Source organism: Canis lupus, chromosome 31 (assembly GCF_048164855.1).
Source record: "Canis lupus baileyi chromosome 31, mCanLup2.hap1, whole genome shotgun sequence".
Taxonomy (NCBI): Eukaryota; Metazoa; Chordata; class Mammalia; order Carnivora; family Canidae; genus Canis; species Canis lupus.
The window spans coordinates 4,567,823-4,594,358 of record NC_132868.1 but is presented as its reverse complement, the minus strand read 5'-3'; the positions used below and the strand labels follow the sequence as shown (position 1 = coordinate 4,594,358).

The 26,536-nt window shown below is 41.8% G+C and overlaps 1 protein-coding gene and 1 long non-coding RNA gene across 6 annotated transcripts in view; one reads left to right on the top strand and one right to left on the bottom strand.

Annotated features, from left to right (window-relative positions):
- CTNND2 (catenin delta 2) overlaps positions 1-26,536 on the bottom strand; it is a 914,420-nt gene that overhangs the window by 425,397 nt on the left and 462,487 nt on the right. The window lies entirely within an intron of this gene.
- On the top strand, positions 11,444-17,548 carry LOC140621901 (uncharacterized). The gene is made up of 3 exons (XR_012021632.1): positions 11,444-12,283; positions 15,847-15,972; positions 16,532-17,548. It is a non-coding gene; the product is annotated as an uncharacterized lncRNA (long non-coding RNA).

Sequence of the window (26,536 nt, the reverse complement as noted above, 5' to 3'; positions counted from 1 at the left end):
AATTCTTTATATGCCACAGGCTGTGAAACAATTAGAAAGTCTGACCGTATTACGTGTTGGAGAGGAAGTAGGGAAATAAGAACTCTCATACACTGCCCCGGGAAAGAGTAAATCAGTCACTTGGGTGAGCAATGAGGCAATACTTGGTAATGTTTTATATGCAGTTGCCTCATCACTCAGTAATTCTGCTTGTAGGTAGAGCTTCCAGGGAAACCTGCACCCCTCTGCCCAGGACACCTGGACAAGAGTGTTCATGCCTATTGTTGGCAGTAGCAAAACAATGGCAATGACCTGAGAGATCAGTAATAGGGAATGGCCAAATATGACTGCCTACGTATAGGATGTAAAAATGGAATCAACACCATTCAGCAGTTAAAAGAAATTAGCCAAATACATAATGTATCAACATAGGTGGTTCTCAAAAGCAAAATATAGAGTGGCGGTTCTCAAAATGCAAATTTCACATATGCATTACATGATCCCGATTATGTGAATTTAAAAAACACCGACCAAACAATAATGTGTATCAATACATGTATGTACACAAAGGTTAGTCTTTGGTTTAGACTAGCTTTTCAACTATCTATCTATCCATTGAGGAAAATCATATAAACATAGATTTAAAAATGCACCGAAATTCATGACAGTGGTAGCCTCTGAGGAAGAACAGAGAGAAATGCCTGAGAAAGGGTAAAAAGGGAATTTCTCTTTTATCCTTAATATTTCACTTCATGAAAAGTGAGGGGTAATGTTAATATTAATTTAGATTCTGGGAATAGGAAAACATCATGATTCTTACATTCAGAAATATGTTTAGTTAAATGCTTAGGTAAATCCTTGTAACTCAGTTTTACACAATATCCCCATCATTGTTAGAATCACTCATAGTTGAAATCCAAATAATGCCAAAAAAATCTGAAATGCCTAAGTCCAAAAAGTGGAGGGAAATAATGGATTTAGAGCTATAATTACTTTTGTCTCCATTTTCCATGTGAAAAAAAGTGACAGGATCACTTTTCCTATGTTTTGATATGAGCTTAAACATTTCAAGTAAGCAGCCAATAACTTCCAAGTTCTGCAGGCATGATGTTGGGGGGAAAATCTAGTTTAAACTGAAGAACATCCTTTGAGACCCTTGGGAAGTGATTTTCACCCTCCTCATTTCCAGCATGATAGTCTTCTTTCTTATCTTACCTGCAGGCTACTTTCATATATATATGAAAGTTCAGAGTTTGTTTAATGTCAGGAAAAGACACAAAGCAGGGCAGCCCGGGTGGCTCAGCGGTTTAGCGCTGCCTTCGGTCCAGGGCCTGATCCTGGAGACCCAGGATCGAGTCCCACATTGGGCTCCCTGCATGGAGCCTGCTTCTCCCTCTGCCTGTGTCTCTGCCTGTCTCATTCTCTATCATAAATAAATAAATAAATAAATCTTTAAAAAAAAAAAAAAAAAAGAAAAGACACAAAGCAAAACATTACTAGAGCTACTCTGTCTGTCATGAACTCGCACAAATATCTTTTCTTATTTTCTTTTCCAGCTCTCCGATGCTCAGAGCATCGATCCCTATGCTGTATCATGTGGTGTATTACTGCTCACAATATGATTCAAAATGAAATAAAGGTAAGCAGCTATGAGTTTTTTGTCAGTCTGCTTTCAAATTAAGCAAAGTACCTAAAACACAAGCTGGAGAAACTAGCGTGCAGCAAATGGCTTCAGAACTAATGTTTGATTTTTGTCCATGGGAACAAAGGGCCTTATATTTATGATGTCTGTATGACCTAAAATTGTACTCTACCAAAAAATACTTTTTGGCATATAGTTTTGCATGCAGCCACATCACAAGAAGGGGCACTGATTGCAAGACAAAATAACCTTAGTCGAAAGTCCCAATTATAATGGAAATATATTCAGTAGAAATGTTGAGAAGTGCTCGCCTGTGGAGCTGTGCTATAGGCAGCGCCTTTCTACCTTCAAGCACTGCACCCAGACCGTATTCATTAGGATTGGTGAGTAACTCTGCTTCCCCCAGAACAGATTTCCCTTCAGTCTACTGCCTTGTGGTCTCCATACGTAGCAGTAGAATATTCCCACGGGAATGTTCTAATCTCTCCTCCATGCATTGGCACGTTTCTTTCTTTAATTATTAGAGCATACATCCTCTTTCTGCTTTACCTATTCTGGTTAGAAATATGATTTTACAGCCATTATAAAAATGTTTATGGGGCTACAATGTATAGTTAGGGGGCCACAAAGCTCCCAAACTAAGACGTTGTTGTGTGTAGTGGCCAAGTGTGTGGACTCACAAGCCAGACTCCCTGAACCTGGAATCCAGTGCAGCTCCTTTCAGTCTAGGACACTTTGGGCAAAGTACTAAAATTGTCTGGGCCTAAGTGGAGACATTTTGAGAATGAATAAATTAGTTCGTATCAAGTGGTTTATTTATCAGGTGATCAAAACCTGGGCATGTCTTGAGCAAATATGGAATTGCTTCTTATTCTATTATATATTGCTAAAATGGTTTTTGTGGCTTATAGGTTATGGCTTACTCTATTTTATCCTTTGAAGCCCACTACAGCTGTTGTGGGAGGGTTAGAATGGGGAACAGACTTGTGGAAATAAGAATAGTGGGCATTAAGACAATACCCAGGCACGGTGGTGTCTGCCTAGGATGCTGGTCACAGTGAGTCCTGGAGAAACGGAAATAGGGCCACCACAAATTCTTGGTGAGCGCTCACAGTGGCTTTGCGTATACAGATCAAAGAGACGCAGGGCCAGCTCCTTGGAACTTTGCAGTCCCACAGGGGTGTGGGAACTGCATGAAAAGGTGTGCCCAAGGCACTACTGCATACAGGTGCATAGGACCTGGAGCATGCCACTTAATCTATTTAAACCTCAGTTTCCCCGTTTATAAACTAGAGATTTACTAGAAATTCCCATAGGGATATTATGAAAACTTATGTATGTAAAACCACAGAACAGTGCAGGAGCATAGGAGGCATTAAAAAACAAAGTAAGCCCTCATTATCACATGCAGAACCGAAGGCTGAGAGAGCACAGCCAACTCAGAACTGAAAGTTCGATAGATGTGCCATATGCAATTCTAGTTGTCCGTGCTAGGGACCAATAAATACCAGCACACCCGTATGCTATAAGCTTTGCACGATTCAAATTGTCCGTCTTTTATGTTTTTCTACACTAACATTGTGAAGAAAAAGAGGGGGTCTGCGATTTCCAAAGAAACATGATTCCCTTTTGAACCATAGGCTTTCCCATCAGTCCTGCGCAGAAGCCTCTGCTGACACCTGCTACTGTTCTTGCCATAGTCAAAAACCATAAAGCCCATTAGTTATTTTCAAAACCTTGGAAGAAAATAAATCAGACCCAAATTACTATTATTAGTTTCTTTTTATTTGAGGCAGGGAAAATTCATATTCCTAAGTTAATTTTGGTGGAGCTGGTGACTGACAAATTATCCAAACAACTGATATTGGCAGAGTGGTAGCGGCTCTCATGCCGTAGCCTGGATACACACGGTCACAGTGTTTATCACAGGGTATCAGGACAATGTCAGGTTTGTGCGCTGGCCAGCCAGAGCCACACAACAGGGGACTAACATGAATTCTGTTTTGTTTTAATTCCTTCAAAATACATACTCCAGTTTCTAGCAACCACAAATAATTAGCCCTCGGCTCAACACCCTCAACGTGCTATCTACACAAAGTCAAGCTCTTACCATGGGAAAGACATACTCTCAAGTTTCTCTTCTTCGAATGCTTTTCTAGTTTTGGAGTTGATTGCAGTTATATTACAAGAGACACACTGTGTATAAAATTCAATACCAGAAGAAGGAACAATTTGTAAATTATAAACTAGAAAATTCTCATGTTATATATCTTCCTCTGTAGTTTTCTGTGAGATTTCTCACGCCTGAGCTAGGCATTTTTTTAAATGCTCATACTAGCACATCAGAATTTTGCAGTAGTTGAAGCAAAATCCCTGAATGCCAGCCATTTTATACAATAAAGTTATTGTAATATTTTTGTCTGTGATCATTCCATAAACTGGAAAGTAGTAAATTGTAATCGCAGATGACTAGGGATATGGTTAATTAAATGACTCTGAGATCTTGTAATATTTGGAAATGCCTTCCAGACTACCAGAAACCGAATAGTTTATGCAGTTTGTGTACTAAGTGTATACTACTGCATTATACATTGTTATGTTAATAATCTCCTTGGGTGTTCCTTGCAACTCCTGGTTCGGTCTTAGATGAATCTGAAGGTTTCACTCATGGATCTTGAGTGCATTTTGCAATTTGATCATTAATAACTGATTTCGTAGGCAGGAAAAGAGAAGAGCAGTGGGTTTGTTTGCCAACGGAGGTGGTACGTATATGAAGGTTCTCGGATGCTCCAAGTTTCAGTCTTTCCCCTAGAATGATCTCTGTTGTTAGGGTCTTCTCAGTGAAGGGAGCTCCTGAGCTGTGGGGATGTCTCTGGACAAAAGACGGCTCAACTTTATGTTTTCCTAGCTTCTTGGGATCATATGTGAGATCGTGTGGGGAGTGTCCCTCACTCCTGTTTTTCTAAAATGCACAGATTTGGGGGACCTGGGTGGCTCAGTCGGTTAAGTGTCTGCCTTCAGCTCAGGTCATTATCTTGGGGTCCTTGGATTGAGCCCCACATCGGGCTCCCTGCTTAGCGAGGAGCCTGCTTCTCCCTCTCCCTCTGCCTGTGCTCCCCTTGCTTGTGCTCTCACTCTCTCTGTCAAATAAATAAATAAAATCCTAAAATAAATAAATAAATAAATGCACTGGTTCGTTTCAGGTATTCTTTCACCTGTTCTTGCTCCATGGGTGTGTTGTCTATTACAGAAAAGTCAAACCCTGAGTACTGAATTTGACGGAAAGTGATATGATTTTATTAATATAAGTGAAGCTAACACCTCTTAGACATTTAATGGAAATTTATGCAAATAACCATGCCTGTTTCACAGAAAAGAGAAGTCTCAATCTTCTGTTTTCTGTCCTTGGGTAGCAGCAGATGATTTTAAAAATAAGTTTCAATTTCAGTGTCCTTAGAGGGCAGAAATCCTATAATGTTTGTGAACAACTCTCCTGGTATTATAGACCTTTACTTCCTTATGAGCAGTAGCAGTTTTTAAAACTTCATTTCAATGTTTAATTGAACATTAAACATTGTGATTAACTGAAGTTAATTCACTTCAGTTCAATGTTTAATGGGTACACAAATGTTGATAGTTTATCCATAAATGCCCCAAACTAGAAACAACCAAATGTTCTGCAACAGGTGAATGGTGAAACAAGCTAATATATCCATACCAAGGAGAGGGAAGTAGGGATGTAGCAATGAGAAGAAATGGACTATTGATAGATGTACAAAACGACAGTTTGGAGGGATCTCAAGGGAATCACGCTGAGTGAAAAAGATAACATTCTTGAGATAACAAAATTACAGGCCTGGAGAAGTCAGGGGTTGCCAGGGCTTCTGAGCGCCAAGGGGAAGCAGGAGGCCGTAGCGTGCTGGAATCATCCTGCGTCTTGTGGTGGTAGTCCCACAAAGCTCTGATGTGATAAGACTCCACTGAACTAAAGTAAACACACACACACACACACACACACACACACAGGAGTGCATGTAAAACTGGGGAGATCCGGGAGTGTACCAATGGCAATTTCCCGGTCGTGCTATTGTCGTACACAGGTACAGCAGAGATGCTGCATTGATGGAAACTGGGAGAATTGTAAGATATGTCTCTGTATTTTATTTTGTGACTTCCCATGAATCTATAATCATTTCAAAATAAAAAGGTTAAAAAATAGTGGGGTACGGTTTGGTACACTTTTCCCTGTTTTCTCTACATGCAATATGCTATTCATTTATTCCCATATAATAATTAAACTAGAATTAAAAGGACCTTGGGAAGAGTGGAGTAAAGGAAATGGAAGGATGGAACAAAAGAGAGAAGGAAGAAACAGGGGTGGGGGGAGGGGAAGAAACCACTGCGAACTTCTGATTACCCTTTTTGTTCTTCATTCCCAGTAGGCAGAACTCTAGTGACTCTGCCCTGGGCTTTGTTCTGTGAATGAAGGCATTATCCCTGGAGCATAATACAGCAATCATACTGCCCACTGCCAATCAGATGCAAGGAGTTGGGCTGCTTCTGAATGAAAATTCATCCATTGTATCTAAGCTCCCTGCTCATCAGGCCCCTGTATTCACTTCCATTGCCATATGCTTTTGGGGAAAATTAAAAATGGTACTTTGGCTTACAGTCCTGAAGCAAAATACAAGTCTTAATGCATTCTACGTGAGTCCAAGAGACCTCACATGATACAACTCATTGGCTCTCTGGAAGCATATTCATTAAAGTTAGGCTTGCACCTGGCAGGCAGGCTCCTGCTCCTCCTGCTAATTCGCAGGGGAGCTACCCCAGTGCCAGTCTGCTTCCACAACCCCCTACCCACCATCCCGACTCCTGAAAATTGGTTTCCTTGGTTACATCTGTGTGTTGCTTTCCCTATTTGTTGTGGTAAGGGAAAAATCATACATTAAAAGTTGCCTTCTTTCTGGCACTATCTGAGGTTTGAAACTGAAAAGCTGGACCAGCATCCCCATCGTCTCCCTGTCTTACCGACACAAGGTGCGCCTTTAATTGTCCTGAGTCTCCTTTTTAAGAAAGACTGAGCATTTTGAATGTGAGATCTCACTAAACAACTGTGCCACCTGCCAAACGTATAAAACAATTTTAAAATCCATGAATCGAAATATCTATTAATGTTCCTAAGATATTTAAAGAATATCTTCCCCCACATCGTTCCTGAGACCCTTAGCATCTACCTATCCATTCTCCGGTATGAATGTGCCTCGACACCCACTCCCTTTACGGTTTCTACAGTTGGAGCTTTCGTGTTCTTTCCTGGTGCTGTAAGGAGCTCTGCGCCTGAGGGGCCGGTGCGGCTTCCCCAGGACGAAGATTCTCTCCGTGATCAGACTTCAGTCAGGCTCCTGTGAGCGCCCCTTCTGCCCAGCTGCGGTTGCAGGCTCTCATCGGGTCCCTTGCGGAGTCCGGTTTGCGCAGGAATCCTGCTAAGTCAGTTGCCCCGCATCCCCATGCTTGATGGAGACGCCCCCTCTGCTGGGGTCTCCCTTCCCACCTTTCCCAGCGGGCGGCCTTGCGCATGAGCCCCGCTGGGTCAGTTGAGCCAGGATCGTCCCCCTGCTCCTGAAGGCTTCTCCGAGGAGCCTTCCGTCCGCAGAGCCCGGCCTCCCTGCTCCTCGGCCTTACGTTTCCACCTGCCCTTGTAGCAGTGGCCGCGGTGCCATCCTTCTCCCCCGCGCCAGCCCGCGGCGGCCGCCACCTGGAGCGCAGGGGCCCAGCTGTTCCCTCAGAGGGTCACTGACTGACGTTTGGTTCGCGGCACCACGGGGTCCGCACAGCCCGAGGCGGCCGGGCGCAGTCAGTCCCTGGGCAACCGCCGTCCCCTCCGGGCGCCGGGATGACCTGCGCAGGGCGGGCCTCACGTCACGGCCTGTCCCAAGCTCGGAGGCCCCCGGAGCCTGTGTTCTGCCAGCGGGCGGGATGCGGGAGGCCGAGTCCGCAGCGAGCGGCTGCCCCACCCCGGGGCGCTCGCCGTGCCCCCCTGGGCCCAGCCGTGCCGGGGGCGGGGGGAGCTCCAGGCGGGGGGGGGGGGCTGCAGGCCTCCAGGCGGGATGGGGATGGGGGGGCGCAGGCCTCCAGGCGGGGGGCGGGCGGGGGGCCTGTGGCCGCGAGGGCCGGGAGCGCCGCCGCCCGCGAAGACCGCGCTGGCCCGCGGAGCCAGGGCTTGCTCGGAAGGCAGGTGCGGTGAGGCCCTAGGAACCCAGAACAGGGGCGGCCGCCCGCACGCTTTCCTGGGCCTGGGGGTCCGCGCAAAGCCAGGCAGCCGCACTGCTGCTTTCTTTAGCCTTCCCTCACTCTTCAGTCAGGCCACGCCGGTAGGACGGGTGCAAGCAGAAGGTGGATCCGCCCAGCAGGGTGGATTCGTGCAGGGTCCCCGCCGCGCAGCGGGGACGAAGTTCCACGCAGGTGCGGGCTCTGAGGGCGACCCGCATCACGTCCACGACTCTGCGCACAACTCAGGCGCTCCTGTATTGGCATTTAAATCTGGCATCGCACAGTATCGAGATACATGGTAAAATTTGTGCCAATAGTTTAAAGTTTTGATTTTTCTTTACTTAGGATGGCATTACATAGTAAATTAGAGATGACGTGATGCGGAGAGCGAGCGCGAGAGGCAGGAGAGCGAGCCAGGGCACGTGGGAGAAAGGAAAACGCTTTAGTGTCTGTTGCACCTTTAATGGCATTCCACCCCCTGCTTTTTATTTTTTTTATTTATTTATTTATTTATTTATTTATTTATTTATTTATTTATTTATTATTCATGATAGGCACGGGGGGGGGGGCAGAGACACAGGCAGAGGGAGAAGCAGGCTCCATGCACCGGGAGCCCGACGTGGGATTCGATCCCGGGTCTCCAGGATCGCGCCCTGGGCCAAAGGCGGGCGCCAAACCGCTGCGCCACCCAGGGATCCCCACCCCCTGCTTTTTAAACAACAACTCCGCGTTTTCATTGTGCACTGATGGTTGCAGATTATACAGCTGACTCTAAACATGAGCTACCACAAATGGCTATGGTGGGGGTGAAATGGAAATACACGCGAAGGTCCTAGACACAAACAGGGTATCCTCCAACCCTTCCCTCCCTCCCCTCCAACTCACTCCACCCCTAGCTGCTCTACTCCCTGCCTGCAGTCTCTTCTTGCTCCTGTCAAGTATCCGCTGGGCCCTGCAATCAGCGTCCTGGAGCAGGACGCTGGGCGTGGAACTCCTAATTCGGAAGCCTTCAGCGCTTTCCCATTGCCTAGGAGATGAAACCAGGCTCCTTTGCAGCACCTGCTTGGTTTGTGAGGATCCTCTTGTCCCACCTGAGGACCCAGCCTCAGCCACCTGCTTCAGATGTCCAGGCTGAGTGAGGCTCTGTGTCGTCTGAGACCCCAAAACAGCCTTATTACTCGTCAAAACACACTACAATGACTTTTTTAAAAAGATTTTAGTTATTTGTACATGAGAGACACACAGAGAGAGGCAGAGACACAGACAGAGGGAGAAGCAGACTCCATGCAGGAAGCCCGATGGGGGACTCGATCCCAGGACCTCAGATAACGCCCTGAGCCAAGGCAGACGTTCAACCACTGAGCCACCCAGGTGTCCCTACAATGACTTGTTTTTAATACTTTGCTAGACTGTGGACTCCTGGAGGACAAGAAGCCAAACAGAATTCATCTCTGTATTCCACAGTATAAAGATCTTTGCCTGGCATTCATAAAACATTTGTTCATAAATGAAGATCAGCACAGTTAGTTCAAGCCAGGACTTCCACTTCATATTCTAAGTGTCCTTTTATTTGTTTCACTGAATTTTCTCTTCTTTAAAATCGCACTGTGACAATAAGGGACTAGAACTCTTTTATTATATTTCTATCATAAAACATCAGTGGAATAAGTAATCTACTGAGTGTTCTGTTTTGTACAACCTCAATTGGAATAAAAACAATCACTAATCAGCTATTACCCTATATATAAAATTATCAAAGCACGTATTATTTAGTGGTGCACGATGATAAATCTTTTTTATACAAACAATAAAGCTTTAATTATATTTTTATATGCCTAAATTTATATATTACCATTTTTTCTTAAGTTCACTATATATCTTTTTAAAAATATTTTATTTATTTATTTGAGACACAGAGTGAGTGAGGGAGAGAACACAAGCAGAGGGAGCAGCAGACTCCCCACTGGGCAGGGAGCCCAATGTGGGGCTCAATTCCAGGACCCTGGGATCATGCCTTGAGCCAACAGCAGATGCTTAACTGATTGAGCCACCCAGGTGCCCCAAGTTCAGTATGTATCTTGATTCAAAAAAGGCCACAGTGGGCCAAATTATGCTTCTGGGGGGGGGGATAGGGATGAGTATGTGGTATGGACATTTCTATGGAAAATCTTTCTTTTTCAAATAGCACTACATCTTACATCACTATATAATAATATCTGTTTTTAATTGTTCAATTCTGTTCATCCTACAGACTTGAGCAACTAATTTTCCTCTTCTTAATTAAGCCCATGATCATATTTCATTCACTCAAGCTTCCTGTTAAATGAAACACTGTTTTCACTTATAAACGTCCTATGATGTGTTCCCAGTGGTTTCTAATTGGGGACAATTACACACAGATAAATCAGAACTCATCAGTGACAGTTGTCATTAGCATGTCCCTGGTCTACTTCTGATGCTCACATGTTGGTTTAAGGCAATAGGGCAAATCAGGACTCCAGAGGGAGCCTCGATGGAGAAGCTCAGGAAATTCATAGGCAGTGAGGACATCCTTCACTTTTAATTTGTTGGTTTTGTCTGGCAAGAGGGGAACTGACAAAATCTTCATCACCTAATGTGCTTAATGGTGTAAATGAAATGAGTTGGTGGTGTTGGTTCAGTTCCTATTGGACCCATTTCTAAGGCATATGAGCCCCTGATAAATTATTCTAATGAGCTCCTCTCGCAGAAAATGCCACACAGAAACTAGACCTTGGCATTTTGTATAGATTTTTCCAAAAGCATTTAAAAAGGGACATGATGAGGGGCACCTGGGTGGCTCAGTGGGTTAGGTATTCTACTCTTGGTTTCAGTTTTGGTCATGATCTTGGGGTTGTAATATTGAGTCCAGTATTCAGCCAGCATGGAGGCTGCTTGGGATTCTTTCCCTCTTCCTCCCCCTGATTATGCATGTGTGCTCTCTCAAATAAAGAAACATTTAAATAAATAAAATCTTTTTTAAAAAGTGAAAGGAGGAGAGAATGGAGAACAGAAATGCCAACATTTTACCTTAGGAATAACATAGGAAAATGTAAATTTTAGGGAGAAATCTTGCCGTTTGTAATGACATGGATGGAGCTAAAGAGTATTATGCTAAGCAAAATAAGTCAGAGAAAGACAAATACCACATGATTTCACTCATATATGGAATTTTAAAAACAAACAAGTAGAGGAAAGAGTGAAGAGAGAGAAACAAATCAAGAAACAGACTCTTAACTACAGAGAACAAACTGATGGTTATCAGAGGGGAGGTGGGGGGCAGTGGGGAAAACAGGTGATGGGAACTAGTGAGGGCACTTGTGATGAGCACCCAGTGATGTACGGGAATGTTGAAATACTATACTGTACTCTTGAAGCTAAAATAGCACTGTATGTTAACTAACTAGAATTTAAATAAAAATTAGAAAAATAAAATAAGCATGGGGTCAAACTTATTTTCTCCCCTTCTGAGGTTCAGTCAAGAACTCTATCCTGTCATGCTATAAATTTGGGCTGCCTATTTCACTGGGGTTGAGCAGTTTAATGTGCCTGGCTCCTTGAAAGTTATCATCATTACTTGAAAAAAATGATAATAAACATACACCACCTATTGAGAATTGGTGAGTAGAAACAACTTTATATTACACAAAAGAGTATTAGACAGCTCTTCTTTACTGAGCTTATGTCATTTCGGAGAGGATTTTTATGAAATTTCTTCTTTTTGTCCTGAGCCCTCTTTTGGTGGAACACATTGCATTGCTCACGCCTCCCAAGCTTGCGCTCTGCAGGCTGAGGTAAAAACTGACAAAGAGCTCTCAGAGGAGACTTCAGCTAAAAAGTACTGTAAGTCTACAGAGAGGGCGAGCCCCTAGCTCTAAGACTAATACCCTCCAGAGCCAATGTAACAGCTAATCATCCTTCAACAAATCTAGCAAGTTAAACTAAATATACATGTCAGGAATGCATGTGAGGGATCACAGCCACAAATTCAGGCACTTCATCCACTGAGAAGGGAGATCTCTTTACATCCCTTCCCTTGATTCTGGACTGTCCATGATCTGCATAGAGCATAAAAAATGCAGTAAAATCATTAAAATGATTCTTTGTAACTTTCAAACTTCTTTAGCCTGGGTCTTAAGACATCTACATCCCCACAGATAGAATGCTCCCTTTTGGAGGTCTGCCTCTATATAAGAAGTTTCACTGCTTGGTGACAATCCTGCTGTGTGGAAGTCAGAGCTAGCCATGAAGTAAAGACTTCTTGAACCTTCCTTCTGAGCCGAGATAGTACAGGAGATAACCTCTGTTAATGCTGCATGCAGCAGAAGAACCACCCAGATGAACCCTGCCTCCATTCTTGACCTGCAGTAGGTAAGATGGTATTTAATGTTAGAGCCACTAAAGTTTAGGCTAGCTTGTTAAAGGTTAAACCCTAACAATATATAGAGCACAGCAATCTTCTTGTCAGTCAACAGTAGTAAAGGAAACTAATCTAATGATTAACTCTTAAATTTAAAAGGGGTAACATATTTCTGCATTTTGTTTTGAAGAGAAAGAAACAGGGTGGGGTGCCTGGATGGTGCCCTCGGCTAAGTGGTCAGCTCTTGATTTGGGTTCAGGCCATGATTTGGGGGTCCTGGGAGAGAACCCTGCATTGGGCTCTCTGCTTTCAGCACAAAGTCTGCTTCAAAATTCTTTCTCTCCCTCTGTCCCTCCCCCAGCTCACTTGTGCATGCTCTCGAAAATAAATAATCTTGAAAAAAAAAAAAAAGTAAAAGAAACAGGGTTAGTTTACTACCTGCTTTGTTGTATCCTGGGTAAATTAATCTTCTATTTTATTTCATTCTTCAATGAAATAAAGTGAATACACACCAGCTAGGCTCCAAGCCATGAGTTTGGAGGTGAGCTTTAAAAAGAAGTAAAATATTTAGGGCCTGTTACCTTGGGAAAAAATACAGTTTGCCATGGAAATGATGTATAAAACTAAAACTTAATAGCAAGTACCACAGAAAGTATTATAAGCTGGCAACCATTGGGCCTATGATGGCATATATTTTGTAAAGAAAAAAAAGTGAACTTCACCAAGGAAGGTATCTAGGTAGAAACGTGATTTGACCCTGATCTTGAAAGAAATGATGGGAGTGAACTGAATAGGAAAATGGAGGCGAATCCCACGGGAGTATTGACATAGCAAATGTCTAACAGGAGCTAAAGATGAAAGAAAAATAAAAATCAATAACTTATTTAAGTCAGCTAAACATTTCTAGACAACACTATAGCTAAGCTCTGCAGAATGTAATTCAGCTAGAGAAATGCTTCTTCCCTTGCTGTGGTGGTGGTGAAATGGAGGGATGAGGGTAGGGTCAATTTAAACTAAACGGAGATCCTGGGAGGGCTGCCTGGCTGGCTCAGCAGAAAGAGCATGCAGCCCTGGAGACTCAGACAGCTTCTTATAAAACTAAACACGCGCCTATTCAATGATCCAGTGATTTCAATCCTAGATACCTTTCTTCCCCAGAAATACAAAACATACATATACAAAAAGACTTGTACAGGAATGTTCTTGGCAGCTTTATTTATAATGGCCCCAAACAGGAAAGAGCCCAAATGCTCACCAAGAGGAGAGTGGGTATGTAAGCTGTGTTGTATTTATACAAGGGATGCTGCTAAACAGTGAACGAAAAGCACTATTCATATATTCAGCAGCACGATTAATCCAAAAGCTTCCTGTTCAATGAGAAAAGACAGCAGATGACACATACTCTTGGTTCCATTTAATATGGAATCCCAAGTAGGCAAAACTAGTTTATGGGAGAAAAAAACCCCAAATAGCTGTAGTTGTCTGTGAGAGAGCAGGGGTGAGGTCTGCAGGGAACAGGCATGATTAGCTTCCTGGGGCGATGGGCAATGTCTGTATCATGATAGAGGTTTGGGTTACCATCTCGTTCCTTTATTAAACATGCTGAATGGTGCCTTTAAAATTTGTGTATTTCCTTGTGTACATGTTATACTTCAAAAGGAAAAAAATAGGAACTAGAAATAAATATTAAACTCTAGTTATTGATACACATGCTGAAGTATTTGGGAAGGAGGTGCATTGATGTCTGTGATTTTTTTGAAATGAATCAACAAGTAATATTTGTTAAATGACAAATAGCATTTGACACATAATGTGACACATAGATAAACACATGTGATTAATCAAGTATATCAAACTCTTAGCAGTAGGAGGTAGGTAGTGGACATATGGATGTTCACTGTAAAATTCAACTTTTCTTTCTTCTTTTTCTTTTCTTTTTTTTGAAAGAGAGTGAAAATCTCAAGCAAGTTCCATGCTCAGTGTGGAGCTCAGCATGGAGCCCGACTCAGGCTTGATCTCAGGACTCTGAGATCATGACCTGAGCTGAAATCAAAAGTAGGACACTTAACCTACTGAGCCACCCAGGCACCTTATATGTTTAATTTTTTTCATAATTAAATGCTAGAAAACAGCTACCTACAGCATCAGCAATTGGGAAGATAATGATTTTCATATTCCTGGTTCAAAAATGTTGTCTGTGCGTGTGAAAGGAAAAAGCAAATTCCCTAAGGAACGTATATAATCTACTCCAACTGAATAACTATAGAAAATATATCATGTACAGGTGTAACAGACACACACAGTCAATAACTAATAACATGCTAGAGTTTGCCTTTCTCCAATACTAATCTAAAATGAGATATTTATTTCACTACAGAAATATCTGTGCTATCCGATGTTACGAGAGGAATGTCTATTTTGGTGGATCTTCAATTTAGGGGTTGGCAAATTTTTTCTGTAAAGGGCAGCTGTTTTAGACTTCGTGGGCAATGAGGTCTCTGCTGCAGTTACTCACCTGTGGTACTCTAGTGCAGGAGCCCTTCTAGACAACACCTGAACCAACAGGCCTGACTGTGTTCCATAAAACTTTATTTACAAAAACAGGCAGCAGGGCAGATTTGGCTCTCAGGATGCAATTTGCCAACTCCTGTTCTACTTGAGGAGTATTCATAGTTGAGTTACTGTGCAACCCCACATCACAGATCTAACAGTATTTAGAGTGTGAATATTAGTTTCCAATCATACATTCAGCTAGTATGTCAATCAACCTTATTTTCTCAAGTCCTGTAATTCAAATAATTTTAGGGACAGAATAATTTTTTTATAGGACTTTTTTTTCTGGTCCAGATTTGTTTGGGAGAGCAGGTCTTGCTCTCAAATTCCCTGGGAGTGAAATGTTCACATTTCCTGGCTTCCTGAGTGCTTACTTACTAAGGGGGGTTTTAGTATGTGCATAATGATGAGGGTGAGCAGACAGTTACGAGTGTACAGCAGGAGGGGAGTCGAGAGAAGCAGAGTAGGACACAGAGGCCTGCAGGAGAGAGTGGAGTGCCTTCAAGTACGTGAAGGGCGGGTCCGTGCAGGTGAGAGAAAACCTGCTCTCTCTCTTGAGCTCCTTGTGGGTGTTGGTGAGGCAGGAGAACCAACCACTTCCAAGACAGAGTGCCCACCCTTCAGGAACGAATGCTGCTGACGACTTGCAGGAACAGGACCAAAAGGCCACAGGTGAATAGCAGAGATATTCACTCATTATAAAGATCTTTCTATAATTAGAGCTATATGAGTTGAATTTTATTCCCAGAGAGAGAGGAAGCTCACCACCCTGGAAGTAATCAAGGAAGAGCAAATAATCTCTAGTCAGGCATGTTTATGAGAGCAAAGCCTGAGTTAGAAGGACTAAGCCCTGAATCTGATGTATAATGTCAAAACTGACAAATGCAATTTGTTATTGGAAGAGAGAAAATAACAGATTTTAGAGATTATGCTTACTAACAACACTTTGTGGCTCAGTGTGCACACTATTTTAAAATATATATATATTTTTTACCTATACCTCCTTTTTTCCTTTATTTAGAATTCAGAAGACTGCAATGGTCAATCCCTCTCCAAAAGTGTACATTCAATTTTCCTTACGTTTGATGAGTTTATAAAAAGGAATGAAACATTTGTAAACCTTCTGTCCCTTCATCGCAAATCAAAGGTTACAACATAAGCTATTTTATTTAGAAAATGGAGTTTGACAAAATCTCAACCATTATTTTTTTGTGGGCACTTTCAAAGTGACACAAATGATTGCTTTTAAGCTCTTTTAGTTTTCCTGGTATTGAGTTCCTTATAAATTGAAAGATAAATGTAATACAAATTAAATACCTACAGCACCTCAATTAATTTCATTGTATTTTATTTTAGCTCATTACTCATGCCTTCAAATGTTAAATTACAAATGGAAATGATGGATATCTAAAAATAAGGGTTGGCCTACTATACTAAACCTATGCATGCTTGAAGCCACGTATTTTCCTAATATTTTGAAACAAACCCACCACTTTGTAAGAAATGTTCTGGCGTGCCAACTGGAAATACTGAAGCACTCTAAAAACCCAACAATGCCCTTGTCAATGTATGCAAGAGCAAAATTTCCTGAATTATTATGTATTTTATCCCTTTGAATACTGAGCCAATTAACTGCTTTGTCTTATTGAACTCGGTTTCAGGAGCCCTGTGTATTCATGACAGTAATTCTCATTTTTTTGCAAAAGAAATCAAGTGGACTTAAGACATTCATGATCATCTGGCCTCACCTGTGTGCCCCATCTGTGCATACCACTGTGCCAGGCACTGGAGAGAGGACAACCAGCAGTCCTGCCCTCAAGATGCACTGGACTCCGTGGCGAGCACAGGCTTGCTGTGAGTGCCAAGTCATCAGAAGCACAGTGTTGGAGAGGACTGCGTGTGACAGAGGAGACCACGGAAATACCCGAAGAGACAGCATGGGAACCAGACTACACAGGCTGAGGACAATTTTGATAAACAAATAGTGGGAGGGTGATTTGGTTTTGGGACTGGGTGCAGTGGGGGAAAGAGAGTTTGACGGTAAATAAAACAGGAGTGTGAACCCAAGCATAGGTCTGGAGCAAAGACCATATCTTGGTGAGCCTGGAGTAAAGGAGGTACCTTCTAGAAGGAAAAGAAGGAGTTTAGTAGGAGATGGTTCCAGATGATAATTGGACCCAATTGGTGAGTGACCCCAAGGGCCAATGTTTGGCATTTGCTCTGGAAAACCTTGGGTGCCATTGGAGGTTTCTGAGTGACAGAATGGCCTGATTAAAGAAGATGGTGGCAAGAATGTCCCATGAGTATCTTCACGAAAGCATCTCAAGCGTGGCCTTGTCAGACCCAGTACTCGTGTGCTCCTTGCAGGTTCAGTACAGGTTGTTCTGCAGGGCCTCAAGTCCATGACCCCAGGGCTTGTGTGTCAACAAAGGAAGACCCTGTGGACGGGCCATGACGGAACATTGAGAGGATCTGAAACTAGCCAGCTGCCTCCAGCTGGACCAGATGTTCAAGACTGGGTGGCTCTTCTCAACGGGCTCTCGGTTTGGTAAAGGCAGATTCTCATCGAGACGGTACGATGGCAAAAGGACTTTCAATTATGTTGTTTTTTCCATTTAATTAATTAATTAATTAATTAATTCAATCAATCAACAAATAGGTATGGGTGTCCGTAAGGTATGAGGTACTCTTCTGGAGACTGGGAGTTCAGGAGTGAAAATACGAGGTGGTGCCCCAGTGAATACGGGGTGGGCACGGGGGGACAGGGTGTGCTTCTGGGAGAGGGTCCGGGAGGAGTTTGGGAGTTTCCAAGTTCTCATATATGAACTACCCGTGCTGTTGAGAAAAACATATGGTCCTAAGCTAAAAATGTGTAGTACCTATCTTCACAATCACCCCTGATAAAGGATTCTGGGTTACATGGTTTAAAGAATGTGAGAAGAAGTCACTACCAAGAATGACCACAACAGTTAATCTTAGTGATCTAGCATTTCAAAAGGGAGAATGTTTGGAAAGTCTCACATTCAAGATGAATGATGCATCTCTGACGTCCTGACTACACTGCCCAGTTGAGATCAGATGATTTAATCAGCGTCTAGTAAAACATGATTTAGTTCTTTCCAAAAGAAATGATTCAATTTTAACTTTATAAGAGACACAGCGCATGGTCCTGCTTAAGGGATATGCCTCTTTTATGAAAGTCTAATCTACACGTAATTCTTCTCTTTATTGTTGATTCCTTTCCCCAGAGGAAATGAACATCACTGCTAAAAAGTGATTGCACCTAAATATTACACACATTCAAGGACTTAAAATAGTTTCGAATGAAATACCTAATGTTGATGTTGAGATGTAAGTCACACCAGTACGGTTGGTGTGTATCTACAACTGGAGCAGACAGGCCCTTTCCACACATGGAATTGACCTGATAGAAAAAGCAACCAGCCCCAAATGAAGTCTCAAGTCCTCTGCTAGCCAAGCCTGAGATGCAAGGCATAGGTTCTCGGGTCTCTGCAGCCAGCTCCGTATTTTTAAACTGTTGAACCTCAAAGGGAAGCCATATGATGCTTATTCCAGTCACCAACCAATATACTCAAATTGGCATCAAATCATTTCATAGGGACTGTCGCAGACTGTACAGAGGACTCTTCGGGAATGGCTGGGGTAGGGAATCCTCACAGACTGTACCAATTGCAGTGAGGGTCTGTGAGTTCTGTCCATGAGTTAGTCAGAAGTTCTGTGGCACCCTCATTAGCCGAAAAGGAGAAGTCAAACATTTTTTCCCCCTTTTATTCCCTTAAGATCTTGTTCATAGGCTCCATGGAAGAAGATATAAGTGAAAGTGAATAATTCCCCATAAATAGTTTAATTTATGGTCCAAACTGGGAATTTTTTTGAGAGAGAAAGACTAAATGGGGGCATCTATCAAGACTTATGCTGGGACAGGTGCCATAAACCATACTGTTCTCAGCAAACTAACACTTCAAAGATTCCACTGTTAAGGTTCAAGTAGAAACAGTGTTTAGATGACTATTTGCTCAATCTAACATATTCCCCTTCTTTTTTTATTCTTTCGTTAATTTCATTGCATACTAAATAGTGACTTTGCAACTGTTCTAGTGGATGGAGAAGCTTTGTTTGCTGCAGGAAAATTCTCTGCAATCAGCGCTGTGACTTCTCTCAAACTTTAAAATAAATTGTGTAGATTTTTATTCTCCTCAAGCTCAATTTCTCCTTTCCTAGTTACCTGGCACCACAGGGCTTTAACTGAGATATGTTACAACCTAGTGTACAGGTTTTAGAAACTATCAAAAAGACACCTTGAGAATATTGGAACCCCTATGAAAAGCTCTGAGCAAGAAAATAAATGTTTTTCCAAATTCTATACTATTATTGGATAAGAACATGCTAATTTTTGGGAATTCCCAAATGAGAACAACAGAGAAATAATCTAGCCTTGTAATCAGAAAGTGAAACACTAAAGTGTATTTTGATTTGCAACTAGTATTTGGAAATGCTCACAATACCAATGTTATAAAATACATCTACTGATATTCAATGTTAGAACGATGTTAGAGGGCCAATATGTATATTGTTGTATAATAATGATAAAGTACACCTTAGGAACATATACACAGATATATCCTCCAAAAATTAAAATTTAACTTCTGGATAGTATGGACAAAGTTATTCTTGAAGCTCTATTATCTACAAACTTGTCAAACTACATTTCAGCTTTTACATACAGAGCACATCCACATACAAACAAGTACAATGTGTTTATAATCTTGTAAAGGGAGAATATATATTTGTCCATAATTGTTTTTCATGAAAAGATAAACTTTATAGAAAATATCTATATCTAATAGATAAATATCTAAAAATATCTAAATAGTTGTCAGAAACACAGAGTTTTGGACTCAGAAGGATATTTTTGTTCATCTCAAGAGCTGATAACATAACGTATTATAATTACATTGACTTTTTTTTAAGGATGATAATTTTTCTTGGAGGCAAAGTTTAAAAAATATTACACTAGGATCATGTCTGGTAATTAGTTTTGTTACTGAAATCTGTCATAGCATTAATAATGAATAAACTGGGGACATTTTAGAATTTTTCTTACAACCATGGATAAGCTTGCAATGTATAATTTCTGTTGCGTAGAACAGAATCGATACAAATGTAAAAACTACTCATTGAGCCATTTTATTACTGAGCTCATTATATTTACAATTAAAACAAGGAAAATTGTTCAGATCTCTGATGGGGGATCAGAATCATCTCTAGCTGACCTCAGGGATGTTGTTGGGCAAGAGCTCAGCTCCATTATCTTGTCTGGAGGAAAGTCCATAATTCAAACTGTCTTCTCCCTTAATCATCACTTAATGTGACTATTAAGATATTTTCTCCAATATGTGCTTCCATTAACATAATTCTGGGCCCTAATTACCTTATGCTTTTTTTCATCTTTAAATATCTGACATAAAAATTGCAGTAGCAAATAGGCCCATGTGGTTTTCTAATCTGGTTTTATCCCAAACTTGTCAGGGATGACATTTTTTTAGGTACCTTCTGATCCAGGTTCTTTTGATTACTTAGTTTTTTAAAAAGAAATAAAAGTACTACATATGTATGGTAAAGATTTATAAGTTCAGTAAAGGTAAAAAAAATAAAATAAAATCACTTTTTGTCCTATAAAGTCAAAGGCAATCATTGTGAACATTTCATTGCATGTATTTATTTTTTATTTTATATATTTTATTTTTTATTGGTTTTTGTTTTATATTTTGTATATTTTTTAATTTTATATTTTCCATATATTTGTTTTATTTTATAGTTTTCAAAATTAAAATCATACTGCTTTTTTTTACTTGCCACTTTTGTCAGCATTTCTTGCAGTCTTTATTCCCTGAAGAAATAATTTATAATGGTTACATATCAAGCCCTGTGGATATACTATAACATTTAAAATTTACCTTATCTTGATCATTTAATTTATTTCCAATTTATTTCGGTTATATGTGTTTTTTTTTAAGATTTTATTTATTTATTTATTCATGAGAGACACAGAGAGAGAGAGAGACAGAGACAGAGACACAGGCAGAGGGAGAAGCAGGCTCCATGCAGGGAGCCCGATGTGGGACTCGATCCCGGGTCTCCAGGATCAGGCCCTGGGCTGAAGGTGGCACTAAACCGCTGAGCCACCTGGGCTGCCTCAGTTATATGTTTATATGTTTATTTCAATGAATGTTATTCATTTTATATATATATATATATATCTGTAATAAATAGCTTTATAAAATTTTGATTATTGTCTTTGAACAGATTTCTAGAAGTGATATTGTAGGACAAACAATTTCAGTATTCTTGATTAATTTTATGAATTCCTTTCAAAAACAGTGTTTATAGTTAGTCTGGCAAAAGTTCAAGTATTAATCACATACAACTTTTGAAAGAAATCTGAGGGATCCCTGGGTGGCGCAGCAGTTTAGCGCCTGCCTTTGGCCCAGGGCATGGTCCTGGAGACCTGGGATCGAATCCCACGTCGGGCTCCCAGTGCATGGAGCCTGCTTCTCCCTCTGCCTGTGTCTCTGCTTCTCTCTCTCTCTCTCTCTCTCTGTGTGACTACCATAAGTAAATAAAAATTTAAAAAATTTTTTTTGAAAGATATCTGAATTTAATATTAAGATTTAATTATATGGTCAAATATAAACTGGAAATTCTTAAATCAACTTACTAATTTCATGAATATATGAATAATATAACAATAAATTATGTATAGATTAAGTTCAAACCGATTAGAATGTTGAAAAACTATTCTGCCCTTTATAAATCACACAATAAATCTACTTTTTGTTAGCCCTATTTTCCTCAAGAGAATTATAAAAGCAATTCTCCCAAATATTAAAACTCTGCATGTTTATATATAATTGGCTTATTTTGTTTTGTTCTGATCAAATTCAGCTGAATTTACCAAGAGAGAATAACTAGATTTTTCAGTGGCTATTGTTCCCTTCTTTATAATAATTATTATAGGTGAACGTTTGGTATAGATCCATTAAGTGTTCAATCTCTTATGGTCTTACAATTACATACAAGTATTTTAAATTTGAATCTAGATTTTATGGGAATGTAAAAACTCCATCAATCCATTCTTTTATTTAACAATAGCCTAATTTTTCTTTCTTTTATTTTGTATTTATTTATTTATTTATTTATTTATTTATTTATTTATTATTTTTTGTATTTATTTTTTTAAATGTTTTTATTTATTCATTTGAGAGAAGGAGAGAGAGAGAGAAAGAGTAAGTGAGCAGGACTGGGAATGGCAGAGGGAGAGGGAGAAGCAGACTCCCCCTGAGCAGGGGGCCTAATGCGGGGCTTGATCCCAGGACCCTAAGATCATGACCTGAGCCAAAGGCAGATGCTTAAACAATTGAGCCACCCAGGGGCCCCAATTTTTCTTTATATTCATGAAAAGACACTCATTGAATCCTTCAGTATATCTTCCAAGAAAACAACCATGCAAAATGTAGGACTTGTCTACCAAAGAGATGTATTTCATACAGGTACCAGTACTTCTGTTACAATGTAGAAACAGAGTGTGTGTGTGTTATTAAAAAGTTGGGCACTGACATTTTTTCTCTAATTCATTTTTTAAGTATATAGATAAAGATACAGGTATATATCAGATAGACTGACAAACTGGAATTCCTTGTGCATACACAAAAGAGTTACATGATTAGTTTGTTGAAAATTTGGCTTAGAGGCTCAATATTATGAAAACACAATTAAAATTAACAGTGAACAAATAAGTACAAAAAATCAACTGTGTCAATACTGATTGGAAACATGATATGATAGCTAAAAATTATTCATAAAAAGTCAAAATAAAATAAGGCAGAAGAATATCATACTAAAAATATAAAAAATTATTCATCTATCCTCTGTAGGAGAAGGAAGAGTTAGTTTGAAGAGACTCAAAGACTTCCCTACTGTGAGTCCACTGAGTAGTTTTGGGAAATACGTTTTTCTTTGCTGAAGGCTTTCTCAGTGTCCATATAGGGTAAAATCTGGTGTGTTGTGTCTTGGCTTTGAACTTAACTCATTCCTTAAGTTTAAAAGAAGAATCAGCATGATAGTGTGAGGGTACTACATTCCAGCTCATGGGACTGCAATCACAATATACATCTGAAATATATATATATATCCAAGGAGTAAACTGGTTTATAGCTACATTTTCCCACAAAAGTACAACTGAGGAAAAGCCATGGACGTGACCCAATAAAAATGCACCAGTACTAGGGTACTGGTGTACACTGCAGGCCACTTACATTTTAAAACAAGTCCAGACTTTGACTTCAGTCTCCAAATATAGGTATATGTATCTTTATATAAACAGGTGGAGGGAGATAATTAAGACTTGCTAATTAAAAATTCTCTTCTGAATTTTCTTCTCTATTTTGATTTGTATTTTGTTACTTGCCTTTACCTTCACTTAAGTTGTATGCTGTTAACTCTAAGACAAACTAAACCAAACATGATGTTTACCAACACTCTAAATGAGAAAACTTTACTCCAGAGGAAACATTTTTCATTTGAAATCACATAAAATCAGGTTCAAATTCAATCTGTTATTTCTCAACAGTGCAAGAAATAACACGAGTAAGATTTTTAAACACCCTGTGAGTTTTGGATTTCTTTTCTGAGACAATTATAAATATCAGTCCTATTGGGTGGGCATAATGAAAAGCATGCATTGTATAAACATCAGTTTCCTTCTACTTAATTCATTTATTCCACACTGACACCAACTGTTTATTGGCTGCTTAACAATGGCATGATTTCATTTACACATATGGATAAATAAAGTGATTAATTACTCTCCTTCACTACTGTGCAGAATATTGGCTTTGCTTAACTCAGCTCAGAAATCGTAACTAGAAAAAGCTAACTGGTCTACCCCGACATTGACTTAATGTCAGACTTCAGGAGAATTAACACACTTCCAAGGAGGTAATAGACAACTCAACAACTGATTTAATGCACTGTGGAAGTGATATGGGTCCTAAATAAATTACTGGGGAATATAGGAGAACTATTATCACCTGATAACTTTTGGGATTGATGTGAGGAATACACAAAACATTGTCTCTCCTTCAGAACTATATACAATGAAAAATGTTCACAAAAAAAATAGGATTTTTTCCCCACAATTGCCTTAAATGACTCAAGCAAAAAACAGGAGAGAATTGTGGATCCTCATATAGACAAAGCGATTCTCTAAACTCCTGCTCAATGAAATGCTCAGCACATACTAAATTTGGCTGCACCAAGGCACCAAGGTCTGTGCCAAGAGCAATGAGGAATAAGGAAGTGTAAGATGGGGCCAGTCCATGTATCAGGAACAGCAGTTACAAGTAATTGGCCAGCTCTGGGAATGTGGTAGCTTGTAGGGCTGTTGCTCTTATTATCTGGGACCTGGGGAAAGCAAAGCATGCGCAAAGCCTTGATCTACACTGAGGTCCCGGGGACTCAGGGACAGGGATGGGGGTGGTGTCAACTATGTGAAGAACCACCCAGTGGGGATGCACTCAGGGTCAGAAGCGTATTCAACTCCCAGTGAGTTGTGAGGGTCCCCATAGGGCTAAGAGGGAACTGCTTCCAGCTTCCATGTAACAAAGTATCAGAAACTGGGTAGCTTGTAACAATAGAAATGTATTTCTAGAGTTCTGGAGGCTAGAAGTCCTTAGTCAAGGTGTTAGAAGGACTGGCTTCTCTCTGAAGACTCGAGAAGGGGATCCTATTTTTCTTCCTCTAGTTTCTGCTGGTTGCTGGTGATCCTTGGCATTCTCTGGCTTAGAGAAGCATCCCTCCAATCTCTGCCTCCCCATGTGTCTGTGTGTCCAAATGTCCCTCTTCTCATGAACACATCAGGCATGTTGGATTATGCTCTGTCCTATTGGAGTATGATGTCATCCTAACTTGATGACATCTGCAAAGATCCTATTTCCTGATAAGGTGATACACAGTTTCTGGGGGTTAGGACTTCAACATATTTTTTTGGGGGGGGGGTACACAACTGAATCCATTACAGAAACTAAGCAGCAGGCTGACTTCCCTTCCCTTCCATCTGTGAGAGCACTGCAGTCCCAAAGAGGCTTCTTTTTGGCGCCTGAGCAGGGACAGGGAGCTTGGCTTTGCCACACAGGATCTGTTTGTTTTTCTTCATCCACTCCTAAGATCCCTATGCTGATGATGGCCAAATAATAGGACTGAACCTCAGTGAACGAACAGGAAAAAAATCACACAATAGGGGATCCCTGGGTGGCGCAGCAGTTTAACGCCTGCCTTTGGCCCAGGGCGCGATCCTGGAGACCCGGGATCGAATCCCACGTCGGGCTCCCGGTGCATGGAGCCTGCTTCTCCCTCTGCCTGGTCTCTGCCTCTCTCTCTGTGTGTGTGTGACTATCATAAATAAATAAAAATTAAAAAAAAAATCACACAATATTAGTAAAGGCCTACTTATGGGGCCCTTGAGGTCTGGGGAGAAGATTTTGGCAAAGTAATCAAACAGGGCTGGTCACGCAGAGTGGCCTAAGACAGACTTGAAGACAGGACTGGAAACAAGAAAGTGAGTACTCTACAATACTCTAGATTATTTGTTAGGCAGTCCATTCTATAAATAAAAACAAGAAAACCGATGATCTAAAATAAAATGTCAGTTTGAAATGCGTGTTCAATAATTAAATGTAAATGTAACGGTATTTATTTTTTAAAAGGTTTTCTTATTTATTCACGAGGCGCGCACACACACACACACACACACACACACACAGCGGCAGAGACGCAGGCAGGGGGGGCGGCGGGGGCGCCCGGCGGGGGACTCGATCCCGGGTCACGCTCTGGGCTGAAGGCGGCGCTAAGCCGCGGAGCCCCGGGGCTGCCCAAGGCAGCAGTACTTGGGCTAATGTCCTAAAGGGACATCTGGACGCGGACATTAAATGGCAGGGATCCGATGCCCAACCGAGGGGCAGACTTGGGGGCACGTTTCGAATGTCCCCAGTGCTGTGATTGCAGTCGCCAGTGATGCTGACAAGTACTGCGGTCCTCCTCGGGCCCACGGGGCGCGGCGGGGCGCGGCGGGGCGCGGAGCGGCGGGGGTCGGGATGTCACACGCTCCGCAGGGTTGAGCTCAGCCAGGTCAGGTCCTTGGGCCGACGGCGGGGGGAGGGGTGTTGCCTACAGGAAGCGGCTCGCCTGGCTCACGGTCCTCCGAGGGTGCTTCTGCCTGCCTCGAGGCTGCCGAGACTCTTCGCGGGTCAGCAAGGGGCTCATGGGCCGGCTCTGAGCTGGGAAAGCTAAAGAGGGCAAGAGGTCGGCCGCCCGTCTGCGGACCGGGGGTCTAGAGCAGAGGTGACCGCTTGCGGAGTCGGGCTCCTTCGGGGCTGGCTGCGCGGCAGACGCGGCTTCCCGGGGGTTGACGTGGGTTGTGAGGGGCCGAGCATGCGCACGGGCGGACTCCAGCGAGGCGCGAGGCGCGAGGCGCGAGGCGCGAGGCGCGAGGGCGCAGCGGAGCGCCCCCTGCCGCAGGGGAGTGCAGGCGCCCGGCGGGGCGCTGCGGGCCTTGGGAACACCCCTCGGCTCTTTTGGGTCCTTCCTCCCGGTTTCCCTCCCTTAATCAGACGCATGCAGGCACGCACGCGCAC